We start from the raw sequence: 21,801 nt of genomic DNA on the forward strand, positions 1-21,801 counted from the left end.
CAAGTATTTCTGTATTTTGCTTCTTAGGGTAGAGCAATACAAAAGTGCATACTGTCTGCACGGTGCGCAGGACATGTTGTCACGTACTAAGTTTCTGCCCTGTCCACCGTGCAGGCAGCAGAATAAGGCTCTGAGAAAGTTAGTGCTTTGTGTAAATGATGTATCGAAAAGCAAGTTCTGACACTGAGCTTAGTTTTCATAATATCAGCTGTGATGCAACTTTGCTTTTTCTGACTTTCTCCATTTCTGGGACCACAGACATCTCAATCCTTTCTTCTTACCTCTGTATTGGCTGTTGGCAGCTACACGCTGTTTATAGCAGCATAGATCTTGCTCTCTTGAGGTATCCAGGAAAATAAAAAGGCTTTTCATACAGCTGAGTAGCTCAGAAGACATGTCCGTGTGTCATAAAAGCGAGACTTAAATTGTCAACTAAATGTTTTTGCTGGGCATTTAACTGAAATTTACTGTAGAAAATTTCAGGGTTATGCTAGAATTAAATTGTTACACATTTGGTTTCTAATAAAATAGTTGTGCTACTGTTCAGTTAGGTTTGTTTCTTGATAGTTCTGCTACTCTTCAATTAAGTTGATTTTTGTTTTGCTGCATAGGGGTAAGCATTTCAAATAGAAAGTTTTCCTATGTGTAACTGTGAAGACAATCATCTGTTCCTCCCTTTGCACACCAGTACGTGTCCCCTAGATGGCAGGAAAGGATCACTTTAACAGTGCCAAGCCTGCATTAACTCGTGTGCTTCAGCCTCGACCCGAGGGATTTTAAAAATACCTCGGTAAAACGAAGTTGTTGTGTATCACTAGCGAAATCGTGGGGACCATGCTTAGGTACACTGGAGAAAGCACAGAGGAGAGGAAAGTTGGATCACTTCTTCGGTGGGAGGGAAGCTTATGGCGAGGTTTGAATAAATTTGAAACTCAGTTCTATAGCTTAAAAGCGTTTTGTCTTCATCGTTTATGGTTAGAATTATATTTCACACCTTTTATTGTTGCTCCATCTGAGAATGGAGACAACAAGAAAATGAATGCAATTACCAACATATTTCATTTTTATAATAACCTCTGTCTGCTGTCCATGACATGCCTTATTTTCTTGAGCTTTGGTTGATTGACAGTTGCTCCTCTAAGGCTCTGCAAAGTTGTACTACCACTCCTCAGAAATTGCAAGGCAAATGTCTATGACATTTGGGATCTATAACATTTGAACTGTCAGTTGTACCTCTAAAATTTACCTTGATGTGTGTTTAGCTGTGATGGTGAGTGGTAGTCTTTCCCATATACTTATTATAGGTGAAGGCTACATTCAAGTGAAATGGCAGTTTCTTTGCAAGGCTGAGATCATGTTTAATGTTAAGCAGTGCTCAAAATAGCAGTGGTCCCAATGTGCAGTACCACCAACAGTCTTTTGGTCATTTATGTTGTACTTGATATAATGTGTGTCTCCTGTAAAACAGTCCTTAATTCTTACTATTTTGTACATTTGGTGCTAAGTGACTCAGTATTTATCAAAAATGTATGAAATTAGAGAGCTATGGAACGTAGAGTGATATCAAATGTTGCAAGGTTCATGAAAATAAGTGAAGTATCTGAGACACAGTTGTTCCTGCAAGATTTTTCTTTCTCTGAAATTCAGATAGTTGTGAGAGGAGAAACTAGAACAAAGATTAAACTGTAGTGTTGAAATACTGCTTCTTGCTGAGGAAAGGTTGGAACGGAGCAAGGAAGCACAGCGTGGTGACATGTCATGCTACCAGTTCTTCAGTAATTATGTCATTTGGAAAGCTGTATGCATTTGGTTTAGATTTGATAATTCATAACGAAAAAAAAAATGATGTAGTGCTGTTTGACAGAATAGGATGCCAGCTTCTACAAAGGAGTGTCTTATTGATGATTTCGATGAAGACAAGTAGAATTTGGGCAATCTTGGGTTGTACCTGAGGCTTGGTTGCCAGTGTGAATTCTTGACAAGTGTTCATGATCACGTCCTTATGGTGGTGAAATAAGGATCTTCAGCTGTACTTGTTGTATAAAATGGAATCCTAGGTGGAAAAAAAAGTACTTTTTTAGCCAAAAGGACACTTTGGACACAGAAAGGACACTGCTTTTCTCTGACTAACCCAGAGGAGGTACTACACCACATCCGCCCCTCTAGCATCCATCCATTTGACACTTAGACCTGCCTTTTCTCTAACTGTTGATGAACAAAATCAAACTAATCTCAAAACAATTGTCCTCAGCTTATTTGTAGCTCACAAGTTACTGTTTCTATTTCAGGCCTGAAGAAAGATTTATACAAAACATTGCCAGTCTGTTCCAAATACGAAAATATTTGGAAAATTTTTGGTCTAATTATATTTTTAGAAAGACACAAGCTATACATGTGAATGTGTTAATTCAGTGTGTATGTGTAATGTCAGTATCCTCTCATGTGCTTGGCACCTTCCAAAATACTTGGAAAAAAGTATTTACCCAAAACTGTTGGGCAGTATCAAAGGAGTTTCAAGATGAATGGTGTGCAGTGAGGACAGAGACAGACAAGGGTGGAAGGAAGTGCAGGGAAGCAACAGCAGTGATAGGATGTGGTTACTCAATTACGAGCAGTGCTGCACGTGAAGAAAATATCCTTTTTTTTCCTCATCTATTTCTGCTGTTGTTTCTTGCTTTATATTTCCCCAATTTCCTTTTCTGATCGCTCTTCTCTGTTTGCACATGCAGCAGAATTCAGACTAGTTAGTTCTGTTTCGTTCTCTTTGGGTAAAACTTGGAGCTTCTGCCAGGTGGAATGAGTCTGGAAGCAGGAAACCTAGCACAAGGCAGCAGCAAGGCAACCAAAGACATTGTAATTGAAGCGGTAGACTAGAATTAGTGCTCTGTTCACAGGTAGGAGTAACATTAATTTTGGGAAGACGGCAAAATAGCTCTTCTCCTGTCCATGCTAAATCTTTCATTCATGACTTTGCAAAGCCCAGTGTTGTCATATTTAATCATGGAACAGTATTCAATCCTCAGCTGGGTGGCACATGGGCAGAATTTAAAATGCTTTTCTGTAAAATACTTTGAAATATGCACAAGAAGAAAAAACAATCATATAAATGCAAATGGGAAGCTATGATTCTTTATCTTTCATGGTCTCATATTTTGTGTATTTCCCTTTATACAGTTCTTTTGAAAAACTATTTACACTATTACTATTGACAAGGGTATTGTCTAATAATTAAAACTTCATGTTTATGTCCACAATGAAAGTTACTGCTGGACAAGCTTTACAGGTGGAATTGACTTGTATGGCCTCAACAGGCTCATCCTCCATATTGAAAAAGAAAAGTGGTGGTAAAAAATGTGGGGCGCCTGGGGAGGGAGCGAAGTCTATAAGACCATAACTTCTTTCAGCACTTCTCTAAGGATATTCTTTAATGAATTGATGAGCAAGAGCTTCTTGAAACTCATTTTCTATCTGTTTCTGCAGCACATCTTTCACAGCTAGTTGCAGAAGTAGCTTTTATGCAAAAGTTGTACCAAAGAGTTTAATTGATAAAACTTTAGACATCTACTGGGGTGGGTGGAAGCAGTCGTGACCTAGCTCAGCGGTGCTCTGAGTCTATAGGGTGAGATCCCGTTCTGTTCCCAAAGCTGCTCGTAGAGGTACTAGCACAGGATTGTGTCAAAACCACACACACTTCAAAATTTGAACATGCTTTCTAAGAAAGCTGACCTGTAGATCTCCACACCTTGATTGTGTAAGTATACCCTTTCTGTGGCTGGATTGTCCAGCCCTCAGAAGCTGTCTCCAAAGCCCTACACAGAGGCTTCTGTGCTGTACAGTGGCACGTGGTGCACTTGCTGCATCCACAAAGAATGACCTGGATCTGTCTCCAGAGATGACTTTGGTCTCACTGTTCTCCAGAAATGGCCATGATTACCAGTGAAGACACTGGAAGATGAAATGAAAGGTACAAAGATAAAAACATAGTGAAAGTATTGGTTAAAATTTTCAGATTAACTACTGACCTTTTGGAATTAAATGAATAAAAAGGCAGTGTTGATCAGGAAAATGTCTACTGAGTTCTTTCAAAGAATCTCAGAAAACATACTTCAAAAATAGTGCTGCTAAAACTGATACTTACTTAAGAAAATCTTGGCAACTGGCTAATACCGGTCAAAATCTTCTATGACAGTTTTAAGAAAAATATGGCCATTTTCTTTACAAAACAAAACTCCGGTTTCTGGCCTCTTATTTTTCAAGATTGCACTTTTTAAGCAGTGTTTTCACTGAATCACTGAATCATTTGAGTCCTTATCATTTTTCCCTCAGCTTCTCCAACATCCCCTTGGAGGTTTTATTCCATTCTGTAGACAACAGAACTAGAGCAGAAAGTTCACTAGTTTGACCAGAGTCAAAAAGGAAGTTGCTGTCACATATTAGGCTTGGAGATTTGTTATTCTAATTCCATGTTGAGAAAAGGGGTTTTTGGTCAAGCTTTAAAGTTTGACAACAATATATCTTCAATCGCCACCAATACTCAACTCCAATGTTGGGAAACGCTTTGAATGCATTTTTTAAAAATGGCATAACTAGAAATTTGGTATAGATTTCAGCTGAGTATACTGCAGTTAGATAGATGCTGAAGACGCCAATTGAAAGAATAATGTTCAAACTTGTAGGAAACTATGAGTGACTGATTTTTTTAAAGAGAAAGAGAGAGATAAATTTCTCCTACATGTAAAGGAAATTGATGCAGGTACATATTGTAGTCTGCCCGGTGAATATTGAACAAAATTAGTATTGATCCTACAAAGGCCCAGACACTCTGTTCTTAGCCCTGCTTTTCTCATCCAACAGTTGCTCTTGGACTCAGCACCTTTCAAAGATGAATACAAACGCTTGAAATATTTTCCCTCTGCTCTTTTTATCAGTAAGTTGCAAGACAGCAGTTACTTGGTAGAATCTGTTTTCAGTTTAGCAGGAAATGTAATATACTTCTGCTCTGGAGGAAAATTAGGAAGTAATTACTGTAGAATTAAATCCTATTGCTTCTGTGAAAATAAACACAATATAGGAAGTGTCTGGGGACTTGCGGTAGGATATGTAATCCGACAGTGCTCATTCTTCTTTATAGAACTATCTAATTAGGAGTTAATGAACAAAATATTGGACTGCTTGCAATTCCATACACCAGTTCTCTGCAAGAGTTGTAGACAGTTTCTTTTGCTCCTTGTGAACCTTTTTATCTTTTTGCTTTGCTTTTTAGCTGCAATGAAAATGGGATCTTACATTAACATGGATTGTGTATATCTGGACAATAAGCAATTAAATTCAGTACCTTCTTAGTTCAGTTCCTGGTCTGATTGTCTCTTCTGTGCAGTCAAGACTGTTTCTGCTAGTCTCTGTATAGATTCATAAATATTTCTTAAAAAAAGAAGAAAAAAAGGCTAACTATGTGTGAGTTGAAATAAGGAGGGGGCAAAAGTACTCTCATCCAAGGTCAGACTATTTTTGCCTCATGTGAATCTGTGTCTGCCTTCTGCTGTGTGACTAATTTAGAAGCTTCTTTGGGAGAGAAAGGAATTTGAGGTTTTTAATTGTGCTGAACAAGTACTAGACAAGGGGCTCATGTGTGAGCCATGGGCTTTGCATTCCAACCTTTTTTCTTTTCAGTTGTTGTTCTATTGACTTCTTGTCAGCTAGGATTTCTCAGCACTGAACACAAACTCTCTAAGATTCCTGGGCAGAGACTATATTGGTGACAGAGTAGTAAACCATGGCATGCTGCTGTGCCCTGTTCTTGCTCTGCCAGGATTTCTGGCTTAAGCCAAAGACCCACAGACTCTCCCAACTAATTATAAGGTACAGACACAATTTTAGATTAAAAGTTGTCCAATACACTTACAATGCAACAAGTAAAAATCAGCCATTGAACCTATAAATCTACTTTAATACACATACTAATCAATTCAGGGTTATGGAAAAAAATACTTGCAAGATTCATAAATATTTGATTGCTTTGAAACACAGATGTCGGTGGCTTTATTTTTAAAACCTAGTACTAGAATCAGAGAGAATTTTAATATTGCTAAAATTATGCTAAAATGCTGTTGGAACTTCAGGCAAAACAGAACTAACTTAGGCTAGTAAATCTATTTCATTTCAAAGGAACAGAGCAATAAAACCCTTGAAGCGGGCATTACCTGAAGGTAATTGACTGTATCTATGAGTTAAATGTTCCAAGGAAAAGAGAAGACTGCTTCTAGCTGACAAGGTCAATTATCCCCTCGCTGTGTCCTTTCTGGGTGGTACTGTCATTCTGAACACATCCAGAATTGTTAAATAAAACTTTTGAGAGCAGAATAATGTTTATTTTTAAATAAAATTCCTATTAGCTATTTTTAAAAACACAGATATTAAAGAAATTTCCATTGGAGCAATCCACAGAAATAGTACTAATCCTATGGGTATATGCACTTCACTTCCAAGTAGTAGTTATGTACCTGTCATCACTTGTGGTTGGGTGGAACCTTATAATGGAATTTTTGTGTTTTGTTTGTTTAAAAAAACATTGACTGTAAAATGGCATTGTGTGATAAATGGAGTACTTAAAGGTTGGTGTACAGTTTTTGTATTTGGGCATCCCTGTATGCTGTACTTCTATCGTGGGTGGAATCCTGAAGAAGTAGAAACAAATTAAATGTATATGGGCCAAATCAGGCAGTGCTGAACCAAACAGGGAATTGGTAAAAGGTCACTCCACTGGTTCGGAAGCCAGCAGGCAGTGTTCTTTCTCTGTTTTGTTTCAGATGTCCAAGTTCAGCTGGTGAGTCCCACACACGAGAAAAGCCTCACCTGATCTCTGTGCCTGAGGGGCATGAAGTAGATGGGTTCTCTTAGCCCCCCCTCTCAGGATGTTCCCTGAGGAACATCCTCACACTCTTCCCATAGCTGTTTTGGCTTGATGCCCCTCTTATGGGTTTCCCAATGCTGAAACATGGACCATGACACATCTTTTACTCTATTTGAGACTTTTTTTTCCCCTTTGGTAGTACTGGGTATGGATTGTACCTTTTCCCTTGCCTTAGTTTCCTGTTCATTTACTTCATAAACTTCTTTGGCTGGGAATAAAATTTTTATTATAACATTTGAGTTTCATCTGTTTTCCTGCAGCTTTTCTCTCAAGAGCAACAATTACCATGTCCTGATAACACCAAATTGTTCATCTGTGTCCAATTTGAAATTAACATTCTGCTTTCTTTAGAATTGATAGACCATTCACTTTTTACTGCAATGTTGTTCATTCCTTCCAATATGTTAATAATGCTGTTTCCAGCCCTGCACATCCTGTTTATACTCTGCTAACGTTTGCATTTGCTTATGAAATCATGGGATCCTCTTTATTGTTTTACTTTTATTTTTTAAGCATTGGGCATATACTTGGTTTGTGAGTCTGCCACACAATTTAATGTTCTGTGCAACCTTTTGTCTTGTTTTGACTCCAGTGTTAACCTCGGCAAGTCCTTCTGCTTCTTTCTCTCTCTCTCTCCCCCCTCCTCTCCTTTTTGGGATTTTGGTCATGTTTGTAGTGCTGTAGGTTGCTCTGTGCTTTGTAAGCTTCATCTCTAGTTGAGTGATATTTGACTGGGAAATTTATTATTTCCTTAAAGAGTAATTCTGGGTCTACTTCTGTAATGTTTTGTCCCACACTCCTTTTTTTTTTTTTTTTTTCTTTTTTTAATCTGATCCCTTCTAGATTATCTTTAAAAACCTGAAGTTTATCTTTTAAGTCTTTAGTTGGAGACTCCTTCTGCCTTCGCTTATTCTTCATACTATTTCTTTAAAAATGTGCTTAAGCTATTTCAGAACTAGTTGCTTGCAAAAATAGTGTCCTGTGGCTGTCTTCCTTTCTTCGTTGAACGCACTTCTAGTAGCCAGAAATGGAAGTTCTGCTTTAAACCTTCTTCATTGTCCTTCATGTTTCCAGAAAAATTCAGCTGTTAACAGATATTCAGAGTATTTTCTTAGCTTCATGTGCTCCCCGATACTTTGTCCAGTAACTGTTCAAAAGCAGATGCCTGCTTTGCTGGCCATCTTATAGGGTGTTTGAGTAGGAGTGCAGAACGATGCTGCCGGTGTGGTGAAATGAGCAGGGGAAAAGCAGAAGGGAAAAGGCCTTAGAGGTGAAAGTGCCTTGAGTCTGCCCAGGCGAGGAAACTGCATTCATGTGACCACACTGAGTCAGGGAGCTGATTTGGCTAAAAATCAACCATTAAGTGACTTCAAGAGAAGTAATGACAACATCATTGGTGTTAATAACATCCTCTCTTGGCTCTTCCTGAAGGAAGTGAGGTGGAGAGATGCAGAAAAAAGCAACCCCTTTGCAAATGCAAAAACTGTCTTTTCTTCCTTCCCCAATGATGCGCACACAGGTGAATCATGCGGGAAGCCTTTTGCATTTAAGCATATGAGAAATTTCATCAATGTAAATTGTGCTTTGGAAGAATGGACAACACGATCAGAAGCTATTAAATTCTTCTTACTTCCCGAAACAACCCCCAAAACAAAATTAAAAAATGCATAAGTACATTTCTCAGCAATGTCTCAAATTTAGGCTCCATGCAAAAACACAATGGAAAACCAAGCATTTGCTGTAAGTTTCTCAAAGCTCACTGAAAGTTTCAGTTCAATTCAAATTCTAAGTCTGGAATTGGTGTGAAAAATGCATGTAAAATCCAAACCCTTGTGTTTACTAAACAAGCAAAAGCCTCACAAAACCTTCCTGTCCCAGATCTTGCTCAGCTTTTCTGTAGCCTAATATTAAGCTCAATGACAGCCAAAGTATTCACTCTGGTTTATGCTTTGTTATAGAAAAACCTTTAATTTAGCCTCTAGGAGATTTGAACTTGCAATAGAGAGCTGTCACATTCACTCTGCTTCTATGTGCAAATCTGCTAACTCTCAAAGCCATCCAGTGTTTTATACTGTTTATAAATAACCTTAAAATGATTTCTGCTGCACTGCATCAGGTTTTTGAAGCACGTAGCATGATAATAGGACACGCAAATGCCATGGAGATCAAGTTTTAGCAATAATACTTTGAACTCAACAACCAATCTCTAGTTCAGAGATCTTGCATTTCTGTTATTTAAATCCTTGTTTTTTTCATCTCAACGAGGGCAATGTAGTCAAAGGAAACGGGGGTGGGAGTGGAGCGAGAGGAGTGTGTGGCAAAAAGAGAAGCTTTAGGTACAGTAAAGCTATACAAGGTGGCATTCTATAGATAATACGCAAAAAAAGAAATGGAGACTGAACTCTGATTCCCCCCCCCCCCCGTTCTTTGGTTTCTTTGTTTCTGTTCTTTCCTTCCCAAGCTTCTAAGTGAAGCATGAACTCAGAAGACTTTGAGTTTTCTTTACAAGATTTGCATATTACAGTAGAGCTGAAGATAAGCTTAATAAATTGGGCCATCTGAACAGCATTGAGTATTATACCTATAAATGCCATTCTCATATAAGTAACCAATATTTTCTATGTGTTGCATGCATTTTTCATTTGAACAGTTTCCTCAACATAAAATAGTGCTTAATAACCTGAGACTTGTGCAAATATAGACAATACCTATTTTAAATTCTTCCCGCCTGCACCAGTCCTGCCTTCTGTTCTTCCCCCACCATATACTGGATGAATTCTAAAGGAGATGGACTTGTGATGTCAAAGATCTTTTTTCCAAAGATTTAAACGAGTTTATTCAGTAATATTATTCATGATCTTATTTGATCCCGGTTGCTTCCTCTAGAGATCAAAGAAACACAATTCCTTTTTATCAGTGTATTTCATCCAGTATACCATACTATGCAATGCCACCCAGCTTCATTGGGATTTTAAAGTTTAAAGTCTTAAAGATGTTTGGTAAATTTAACTATATTTTAATTCAGCCTATTTTTCCAACTCAATTTTCCTTTCATTTGCCATCAAAATATAGGAAGTGTTAACATCTATTATAAACTGGTTCCCTGGAAGAAGAGGCCTCTCTGTACTGTCATAGAACAATTGGCCTCTTATGTAGATTAGTTCAAACCATATTCTGTACATAAATGTCTCATTGCTGATGAGTACAGTAAAATATTTTTATTTCAGACTTGTGAAATATTATATTGATGAAAATAATCATATGGTAAAAACCCCTCAGGTTTCTATTTTCAGTCATGACTTAAGAAGATGAAAAATATCAATGCCATTGGAAATGCAGCTCAAAATGAAGTTAATGTTAGATGCATATTTTCATGAGAGCAAAACATGTTTTGAAAACATAAGGCATAACATAGGTCCTACACAGATATTAAAGACCGACCCTTCAAATGGCCAGCAATTTAGGCTCAATATGTGACTTCAACTCTGCAAATTGGAAGCTGGCAAACTTTGGGATTGAGTATCTTGGAGGCAATAAAAGTTAAAAGCTAGAAGAACAACGTATTAACTGCTACAAACCATGAAAATTACAGATGTCAAGCGTCTGTAAAAAAACATTCACACCATCGTAGAGTAAGGATTGCAGGAATGATTGATATGCGGAGTCAGCTCCTCTTTCAGTTGAGAATGACGTCATCATTCAGCAGACACCCTGACAACATCTGTCCTTGTGTAATGAGATTTCTGACAGAATTTGCACGGTTTGTTCTGTGTGCATGTAATGTTTCAAACTAATAATCTAGAATTCATTCAATTCTGATGACTCTTCCTCTGAAGCTGTAGATTTTTACCCCTGTTACTGATCAGTGATCTTCCATGATAATCAGTGAATTACTTTCTTAGCTAATCATATTTTGTACTGAATATTGGATTATTCAAACTGCAAATGTCTCACATAAGATGGTCTGCTTATCACCATCAATTTAAAGAACAATAATGAACAGGAAACAATAAAATGAAATCTAATTCACGAAGGAAGCATGACATAGTTTTCTATCACTTGTTGAAAAACTTGGGTCACATTGGTGAGATAAACAACCTGTGAAAATCAAATATGCTGCATTACTTCCAGTATCTTAAGTATGCTTTACTGAGCTAGAGAGTAAGTTTATCAGCAGTTATCAACCCTCTTAAAATTCTCAAGGTTCTGCTAAACACAGACCAAACAATATTGCTTTTGTGTTTTGGCACTGAGAGTTAGCAAAAGTACTGCATCTGACTTAGTGTATGAAACTTGAGTGCCATTTAAACTGTCTAAAGAGCGAGCATGCATTTTTAAACACTAAGTAGACATTAAATAATAAAACCTGGTTTAAATCCTAATGTATAATGAATGTTAAGGGATGTTCTCTAGTGAGTTTGCTTAATGGGAGGTGCATTCTGTAAAAGTACACATCTGAAATGTGTACTAGCTTGAACTATGTGCAGCTGTGCTGAGTTTCTTGGGATTGCAGATTTTGTTATCTGCAGGGACAATGTCTCCTTAAAAATACATAATGCATAAAATTTAAATTGTGTTTAAAAATGAACAAAATCATGAACAAACACAGCTGTGTTTGCATGTGTATTCTTTGTCACTCTCTCTCCCTGTAGGTTTATGTCTGTCTTCACTCCCAGAAGAAAAGAGGAGGAGGAGATAGTTGCAAAGAAATTATTTTATTTGCTTGTTTAAAACAAATAGTTCCACTACTTTCTGTAAGCAAATTAAGACTTTCTGTCTTTGTCAACCCAACCAAAAACATGTAACCTAGCCCAAAAAGTTTAAAATAGGTGGAATTGCCTTAAGGGAAGATAGTAGGTCTAGTGATTGTGAAAGTATGGCACTGAAATGTCTCTAAAACTGCTTGGATAGTTCCTGAATGTTTACATTAAAGGCAACATGTTAGTATATTCATTGCTAATTATGTTTTGAGTCCGCACAGGGATGTTCAAGGTGTGTTTCATGAATATATTAACAGATAATCACTACTTTGAGAAGAGAACTATCTTAATAACCATCTTAATAACTATCTTAATAACCATTACCTGGTAAGTGAGAGTTAAGACAAGGAATAGTATACTAGACTGGTGATGTAATTCTTACTCAGGAAGTTATGTGTGAATGTTGATGGCTCAGTTCATTTTCTTTTCCGAATTTGGCTACTTGCTCTCCCATTCGCTTCTCATAGTGAAAGGTTTATTCAACCATTTCCTCATATTAGTGAATGTTATATGAAAGAATGTGAAGAAAATGTCATGTGAAAGGGCTGGAGATATAACTTATGCATGAGAAGGCTTTAGAGCAGTTAGGAGTTATTTGCAGGCACAACAGACGCTTAAAAGACCTCACTGATGTGACTGAAATTAGCTGCTCTGAGGGGAGTGGGGCAGAACTGCATATGAGGAGCTTTCCCAGCTTGGTGTATTTGGGTACCAGCTCGATTTCAAACCTGTCTTGGGTCACAAGTTAAAATGAGTTTGCACACTTGCCCCCAGGGGACATTTATCTATACGCCAATGCCACCTTGCAGTTTGGCACAGTAGTAGTGTGAAAAAGCTTTCTCAGTGGCTGCCTGCCCTGCATGTGCTTCTCTTGCCATGAAATCAGTTCTGAGTAATCAGTCTCATTCATCATCAGGATGAAATATGAAAAAAAAAAAAACCAAAAAAAAACAAAAAAGAAAAGGAAAGAAAGAAAAAAGAATTGTTGTCTAAGAGGAATTGTAGCTTTTTGTACAGAGTCATTTAATGATTTAAATACATAGGTGATGTTATTTTCTTTTTTTTTTTTATGTTTATTAAGCACATAGCTTGGAATACCACTCAAGAAAGAACAGTAAAATAGAAGTGCTTTATCTATTCGTTATATCTTATCTTACTGTTGTACACTAAATCTTCTTCAAAATGTCATGTAAAATTAGGATGTAGCAATTGGATTCCTCCTGAGAGTAGACTTATTTCGGATATAATCCAAAGCCAACTGGTTGCATAGATTTCTTTGCATGCCTAGTGCAGATATTTGAAAAACAACATTTAAAATGTCCCTTTAACTAGTTCTACAGCACTTGGTAGACTCTGTTCAAAAGTTATTTAGATTGTTATCTTTGCCAACCAGATGAATTTCAGAAGCAAAGTAACATGACAGAAAATAACAGCAGCTGGTGCTATATTATGTAGAAGCAGCCGCTGTGGCTGGAGTATGTCTCATCACCAATGTTCAGGATAGGGACAGATTCTTACACTTTCTCTGAGTGAAGTGTCTGCATCTGGTCACAATGCAGTTGCCTCAGACCAGAAAACTGCTTTCCTTCACCAAACCAAGTGGGATGGATCCTAGATATCTAACCCTGAGAGATATAGGCATGCTGACATGTCTGCAACATGCTCATAAAATCTGCATAATTCAGTACCTCACTCCTCATCCTTCATCATTTTTTCCACTACTCACTCTCAGAGGTGCCTCTTTCTTCCTTGCCTGTGAAGCAGCCATTACCTCCCTGCTTAGGAGGGCCAGAAAACAGCAAATGCATCCAGGAGTGAAGATACGGAGCCAAGGACATCGCCTGAGCATTGGCCAGCCAAGGAAGAGGCGAGGCAATTACAAGTGCAGTAGAGCAGAACGCCTATAGTGAAGGTCATACATAACAAATTTTCATCACTCTGAATCCTCCCACAGCCTAAGCCTGTGCATTTGTCTCCTTGATTGCAAGTGTAACAGCCTTTTTTTTCCCAGATTATCCAGCTTTTCATTATTACCTACAATTTCAAACAACCCTGTTTTTCTTCAGTGTCTCCATGCTGTTGCATTGCACAAAATGTAACATATCTCATAGCCCAGAGTCCAGCTGTTTTACTTTTAATGAGGGTTGTGTTTTTGTGGTTTTGGGTTGGTTTTGTTTTTGGTTTTTGTTCTTTTTTCACTTATCTTGAGTGAATGAAAATAGGAAAATGGAGGCAAGGGATGCCAGACATGCCAGTTTCCAAAAGATGAAGTTCACCAAAACTTTTTAATTTGCCCTTATTACTACTGGAGAATCATTGCCTGGGAATACTTTCTGAAACTACTATTATTTCTTTCCTAAATGTTACTTGCCATACAGGTAATCTTTATGTATCAAAGGAACGGAGACTGGGAATTATTTTTTTTTTTTTTTACTATTATTTGTTTTAGAATACAGAGGTGCTGTAAAAAGGAGATGTTAAACAGAGTTTCAGCTGACTAACTTTTCTCTACAAGCAGGTGACAGAAGTTTCTGAAAATAGGGCATACGGGATTATTACAAGACAATATAACTATATGAGGAACTGAGAGTAAAAACAAGGATGACCAATAAATGAATTATTTAAATCTTTCTCAAAAGAAAAGAAGCAGCAAGGTGCAATTCTTCAAAGGGAAAAAAGACCCATTAATTGGACTTGACAGAGTTTAAAATGCAAACATTTTATGATATAGCCTTTCTGATACTTATTTGATTACTTGAAACAGCTGTAGTCAAAGCTCCATTCAAAATAACTTTTTCATTGGATTCATTGATGCCTGAGGTGGGCGTCGTGCATTATTTTGTAAGCCTTGAGTCAAGCAGGGTGAGAGAATTTCCTAGGAGTGTTTCATTGCTTCCTTTATTTAATGTAACACCAGTTAAGTGTAGCAGAGGTGCTTCACACTGTGAGAGCTACAGCAGGCTGCTTGGAAGGTTTCCAAACATAAAGCTGGAAATACACGCTGGAGTTCTGGGGAAATATGTGCTGGAGTTCTGGGCTATGGCAAGAGGACTTCTTAAAATCAGAGGTATAGAAGAAGGAGCTGATGGTTGTGTCTTGTGAACTGTCTGGAGGAGTTTTTAGCAGGTGTCTGAGTGATGGAGGGAGCTGTGTGAATGAGGTTTGTTGCTTTGGAAGCAGGCTGAAGAGATCAACATGAGGAGGCTGCTGAGTGCTTTGTAGAAGGCTTAACTTGTGGATCCCATAAAGGAGTCTTGGCTTTGCTGTCTTTACCTTTCCTTCCTGGAATGAAAGATTAGAAAACATAGACTGGTATGGACTGTCAGTATTGAAAAAATTGAGCAGCCTGGCCTCACATCTGCAAACACGCTAAAAGCAAAGCTCTCCCCACTCAGTGCCCTCACCTACTCCCTCGTCCCAGCACACCCCACTCAATGGGACTTCAAATGGTGAGAGAGAGCCCGCTCCAGCAGGGCACTGTGGTAACACCCAAGCCTAGACTGGAAGAGTCCTATGGTTGGGCTGTCGTTATAAACTCTTCTGTCATGCAACACCTCTTTGGATAGATCACCACAGGTCAAGAGCAGTTTTGCATAAATTAAGGGCAGCACACAGACCAGCGTTTGTCAGTAATTACACATTTATATTAAACTTGTAAACTAAAGTGATGCTCAGAAAACACATCCTAATGTTTTGTCATACAGCAAAATCACAGTGAGGGAAATCTTTGGAATTTTGTGTTTAGTTTAAAGCTTGCAGTCAAATTGCTAAAGGCTAACTGATGCCTGTTAGAGCCAAGTAATTTTTTGAATCAGAATGTAAGGTGAGATTGCTGAAATGTTATTTCCTCACATGTCACATTGAAGACTTTGTGTTTTGCACTGTTCTTAGAAATTGCTGTTGCTGATAATGAAGAATAGCTATTGAGGTAGTAGAAATAAAAGAAATATTATAACAAATTTTCCTTCTGTTTTTGTTCCCCTTGGGCTAGCAAGTGCGTTTTCCACAGCAAGCAAACAGGTAAGATTAATACTTTATTAAAGATGTAAACAGTTTCTCAGTCACTTCTAAAAATTCAAATAATTAGGAAAAAAATTACAGTAATGACTGAGTTTAAAATCCTCATATTAGTAATAGTACCTATTGCCATGAGTGTTACTGACTTGGTCTATGAATATTGCTTCACCTCTCTGGCCTGTTTTCCTATGTGAAAAATAGGGAATAATGATAGTTTAGAAACTGCTGAGAGAACTAAGGCTGACATGTGCAGTAGTGTAGCTGAGGGGATTTTAAATCTAATGTATATTTATGTATGTTCCTTCCTAAGACATCACTGCCCTGAGAGATGTTGCTCCCTCCTCCTCTCTCTCTCTGTTCTCCTATTATCATGTGCATGTTGGGTCTGTGAATTCAGTTTTTCTGAAGAAAGTAAGAAAATTCCACATTCCAAACAGGAATCTAGTTGAATCTATTGCATAGTTTTTCTGTCTTGGATGTTTGAGGTCCAGATCCTGTGTGCTGACGTAGTTCTCATGCTGCTTTCTGTTTGTCTTTTCCATTTGCTTTTGATCAGCATTTCTCGCAACTCTGATCTTTCCCGATTGCCCCTTCCTCAGGATCATACTAGCAATAGTATGTCAGTCCATGATGCTCCATGGTTGTAGAATTAACATATGTTGTGCTTTGACTTGGATATAGGTAGAAAGTGGTTACAAATTACCCTGTGTATCTACTGACCTGTTCCAGATTCAGTGGTCTGCCTGAATAAAATTGTTAAATTGTTAACATTAACACAGTGGTTGTCATATTCTCTCCTGGAGAGAAAGCTGACTCCTCTATTGCTCAAGTCTGTAGTGAAAATGTTGGGGAAAAAAAGAATTATTACATTTATACATTCAATCTTCACCAGGCTACAATTGTTTTTTTCTTCTCAGAATCGACTGCTGAAACCCCTATATCACCACTGCTGTTAATAAAACTTAGTCATCATTGTAGTAGGCAGTGAATAGGCTTTAAATTTTCATTCTGTTCATTTATAAATAAATGAATTGTCAGTCCTGCTATTTGCAGTTAAAGATGTAATGTTGGTGAAATCTCAAATAGTTTACATACACCTTTTTTTTTCCCCAGAGAAGTTCCCCAGAGTTTGATGTGGGAGCTTTTATAGACTTGAGATGATGCTTATCCCAAGGCTTTCCTGGACATTTCAGAGTTGAAAGGAAAAATTCTTGGAAGCTCTTTATTTCTTTCTTCCTCTGCCTTGATATGAACAGGATACGTTTATTTTATTGCAAAAAGTGAACCACTGGATAAGAAACAAAATAATAAACCCCATTCCCTGCCTTCACTGTTGTGCCAGGTTAGCACTCCACCTTCCTGCTTGAACCTGCCTGGGAAGGAGTGAAATGTCTGACCCGCTCCCTTTGGTATTCAAGTCCTGCTTGTGGTTAGGCTGCGGAGCCCAAATGAGCCAGACAGAAGCAAGGGGTGCATATTCTTCTCCTCTCAGAGCCAGAGAAAGAGATGACACTTACTACAGGAATATCCCTCATCTTTGCAGGTTAGATGCTGTCCTGGTCCTCAGACGTTCAGGATGTCCAGTAACATAATTCAGTAATATAACGCCTCCCTCCCTTCAGTCTTCAGATCATGACACAAAATCAATGAGAGGATTGATTGCAAAGCTAGTGCTGTTAAAAGTTACTTTTGCTTATTTTTTTCCCTATGAAGAGAGACAGGTGCCCATGAGCATTCTTATTGGCTTAATGAACTGCTGAAAATTTCAACCAACATGACACTAAAATTACTTTTTCTTCATGATGATAAGAAAAAATAATTTTTAATAGCATGCTGCTGTTATAACTGCCTGCATCTTGAGCTTACACTACAGGTATTTTTCCAAAAATGGCATCAGCTACGTATGAGAAAAAGAGAAACCCAAGGTGGCTTAACAAAACAACTTTCCTGTGCTTATCAAGTTTCAGCTTTCTTGTCTATTTTTAATAGACACTGTTGCATTAGATCAGTCAAAGGCATCACAGGAAGGCACAAAGAACTGAAAGAATTTTCAGGTACCCATATTAGACTATGATACAGGTTTTATACCCTCATCTCTGTAACAAGCAAAGAGAAAAATCAAAGCTTTATAACCTTTTTGAAAACACAGAGGAAAAGAAATAAATAAATGTTATTTATTAAATATATTACCACCAAATATTAATGTACATTGCTTAGATGACAGGAAATGTCAATAAAAATTAACTAGGGCTGATATTTTCTTCCATTACAGAATTCCAACTGGATTAATATTTTTGTTTCTTTAATTAGTAGGGAAGTTACTGTGAACAAAAAGAAAACAATTATACTTCTCAGTTGTAGGCTTACTCAGGAAATGCATGTCAGCTGCTCCTCTTTGGCTACAGTTCTTTGACTAACATCTACCCTGTTATTTCTTAAAGTAATAAATTATGGAAAAAGAAATGTGTGCTTGGTATGTTACAGACCTGACTCATCTCTCCTATTTAAGTAAAAATGTCTCATTTGGAAACAATGGAGTTAGGCTTTATTCTTCTTATTACATACACTATGTAAAGAAATAAAATTATATGTGTTTCTTCTGATGTCTGCTTAGATCATACCTTCCCTAAAATAGAGAGAGAGAGGTTTAGCCTTATCCTATTTTGTATCAGGGAGTATCAGGCAATAATACATGCTGTGAGAACTAAAGCCCAGATCTTATCTTGATGAACCTATATTTATCAAAGACTCCTGAAAAATTCTTTTTGCCTGTTCAGATAGAAAATACTTTTTCTTTACTTAGAATGAACACATTTATTACGTATGTGACTGTGCTTGCTTTGTTGGGTTGGAATACTCCTTTGAGTGAGTGCAGTCCGGTGTGGAAGAGGAGGTGAACCCCTGCTTGGAGCGGGCTCAGGGGGACTCGAGCTGCCTTCTGGGAAAAGGGGCAAACTTTACTTTTAGTGGTCAAGGACTGCATTCATGAAGGTAAGCTTAAATTCCTTCTTACTTTTTTTTAGGCTTATTTTTTCTGAGAGAACTATCCCAAACCACTTCCACTGTGCTAGTAATGGCAGCACTCTCTGCAGCATGCTGCTGATGGGTCACTGGACAACTGGTGTTTGCACAATGACTAGGCAGTAGGTGTCCCTGAGATAATTAAAAAAAAAAAACAAACCACACACAATGGAATTTTTTACTTCACCCAGAAGCCTGAAAAACGAGAAAGAATACAGTGTTTTGCATAAGTATTTGCTATTGCTTGTTTCAGCCTGTTTTTAGTGGATTTAGGAATATGCTTAAGGCAACTATGCTCATTAGACCCACAATGACCACACACACACACACACAAATCAAATATCGTCATGACTGAAAACTTGCCAGTTAAAAACCAATTGGACTATTTCAGTTGCTGCAACTGTGTCCTTCTGGCAACTGATGTTTTTCCTCCGTATTTTCACCAATTTGAAAGTTTTCCTTCTTATTTGCTAATATTAATATAAACTGAAGTTTCACAGAATAATAGAATCATTTAGGTTGGAAAAGACCTTTAAGATCATCAAGTCCAACCGTTAACCTAGCACTGCCAAGTCCACCACTAAACCATGTGCCTAAGCACTACATCTACACATCAAGTTTGCTACTGATTCTTCGGTGAAAACAATTGAAGTGACCTCATAGAAAGGACCATTACTTATGGTAATATATAAGATTATTTTTTCCTTTTTATGTTTTTGCTCTCTGGCTTCTAATAGCTATTACTTGAAGCAAATCTTGATTTCAAAGATATCTTCAGAGTGTGGTGATTCAAAAAATAAACATCTATTTCAGCAAAACACGAAGTAATATTAATCTGCAGGTAATAGTTATGTGCCATCTGAAATCCAGAGGGCAATATGTCTGCAGTTTTATCTATCTTTCAGTCCACACTTTTAAACTTAAAGACTCAGGCATGAGGGGGTAGCAAACTTCTGCAGAAATGGGAAATGTCAAACACTGATGATCTGTGACTAGCATGAGTTTTAGAACAACTGAAATTTTCACTCTCATTCCATCAATCCTTACTTGTGACCACACTCTTTGGGCATTAACAACTCTGCAACAAACAGTGGATAAATGAATGCACACAAACAGAAAAAATGCCTGGTAGACATTGAAATGTGGATGAGAGTCATCAATCCTAAATGTAGACATTTAAATATTGTTAATAGTTAAGCTAGTTACGCTATGCTCCTTCTGCACTCTTCTAAAAGAACTAGCATGTGATTCACCTGACCTGTGTTGGATGTCAACATTAGGATGACATGACTGTCGCCTTGCCCTCCTCTGTCTGTATCTACTAGCTGTCGCTTGAAGGTAATCGTGGGTGATTAGCTCAGGTGTAGGTATTTATACTGAATTAGATTAATTTCATCTTGTATCATCATTAGTTTTTTGAAATCAATATCCCATTGAAAAGGATGCATTTTTGGTGCTTTTGTTTTAGTTTATCAATAGGTAGGCTTAAAAAGATGCTTAGTTTACTACATTTACTACATTTGTGTACAATTCATAAGTATTTGAAGATTTTTTAGTTTTTTTTTAAATGAGGAAATAATGATCTTTTTACAAGGAATAATATTGCCCTAAGGTAGGTGAGGGTTCCTTGGGCATCTTGAAATGCTCATACTTTATTGATATGTACTATAGAAAATTCAACAAAGTAAATTAATATACTAAAAGATCATGATTTGAAATGGAAAGCCTACAATTCTGCAACTGCAAATCAATCCATAAAGCATTTCTGTATATCTAGTTTACGAGTGCAGGTTTTATTAAGATAGAGAACTACCTAATAAATATTCTCCTAGCAGTGCAAGATATTGGTACCAAACCAGAAAACTTGATAACTGCTCTGTGAATCTGCTTTGGTACCATTAGGGGATATATTTAACAGGTGTTCTTTCATAACTAAAATGAAAAATAAAGTAAAAGTAATTGAAATGGAATTCTCTTCTTTTATGCCTTTGGCATCATAGATATAAATGACACCATGTTAAGTGGTTGTCCACTCAAAATAGCATTGCAAACAATCTCTAAATCTTCAGTAATAACTTTTTCACTACCTTTGAAATTTTATGATGGGCTGACAATAATTATCAAATCAAACAGTCACTAATCCTACACATCACTCCTCCAGCATATCTGCTTGTCTCAATAAAAGGTAGAAAGAGAATTACTCTGGAACTCCAAGTTCATTTTTTTCTTTCATTTCTTCACTGCTACCACCCACCCTTAAAATAAATCCCCTGAAATAAATTCTAAGATCTGTACATCACCACTTTTATGATCTATCTTTTAGATATGCCTGAAACAAAAGCTACACACATGCACCATGGTAAGATGCAAATACTAAACGATGTATGTTTGTGGTCAAACTTTGTAAGGTTGTTTCTAACACAAGCAAATGGTGACAATTAAAAGTGTAAAGATAATACTGAAGAAAATATTTCTCCTGATGGGTTGCTTAGATATTAGACCAAAAGACTTGTAAATCCGGTTTAGAAAAACTTCAATGAAAAGTATAAAATCTGAAAAGAGGAGTAAAAGGTCTGAACCTCGGATGGTATAAATCATCAGTATGGTGTAAGTATTGTGGTGTTTGATAGAATGGTCCAGCTCTGTTGTCTTCAGTGTATGAATGGGAATGAACAAAATGATAAGCATTCATTTTGGATGCATATCTAAAGCTGAATTAAATCCTTAATATTGCCTCCATCTACCGGTGTGTGTCTCACTAACCATCTCAAAAGCCACAGTGCTGTGGAACTCTGTTAGCACATGGTGCCAGAGCCCACTGAGGGCTCAAGTGCTGCTCTGAAGATAGAGGACTTGCTGTTCACTATGTCATCCAATATAAATATGAATCAAAGACCTATGAAAATGCTAAAGCAAAATAGTACCTGTTGCAGCTTCTGATAAGATGATCAGCAGTAGATGGCCAACTCCTTAAAATACTGTCCAATAAATTGATATCTGGTATATCTGTGGCTAAAAGAATCTTCCTCAAGTTCTGGATTGCTAATTGACAATGCTGAGGTTTATATTTGCCTAGCAATTATCTTCTACTTT

Source organism: Nipponia nippon, unplaced genomic scaffold (assembly GCF_047370975.1).
Source record: "Nipponia nippon isolate SJK-2023a ecotype South Korea unplaced genomic scaffold, ASM4737097v1 scaffold_1, whole genome shotgun sequence".
Lineage (NCBI taxonomy): Eukaryota > Metazoa > Chordata > Aves > Pelecaniformes > Threskiornithidae > Nipponia > Nipponia nippon.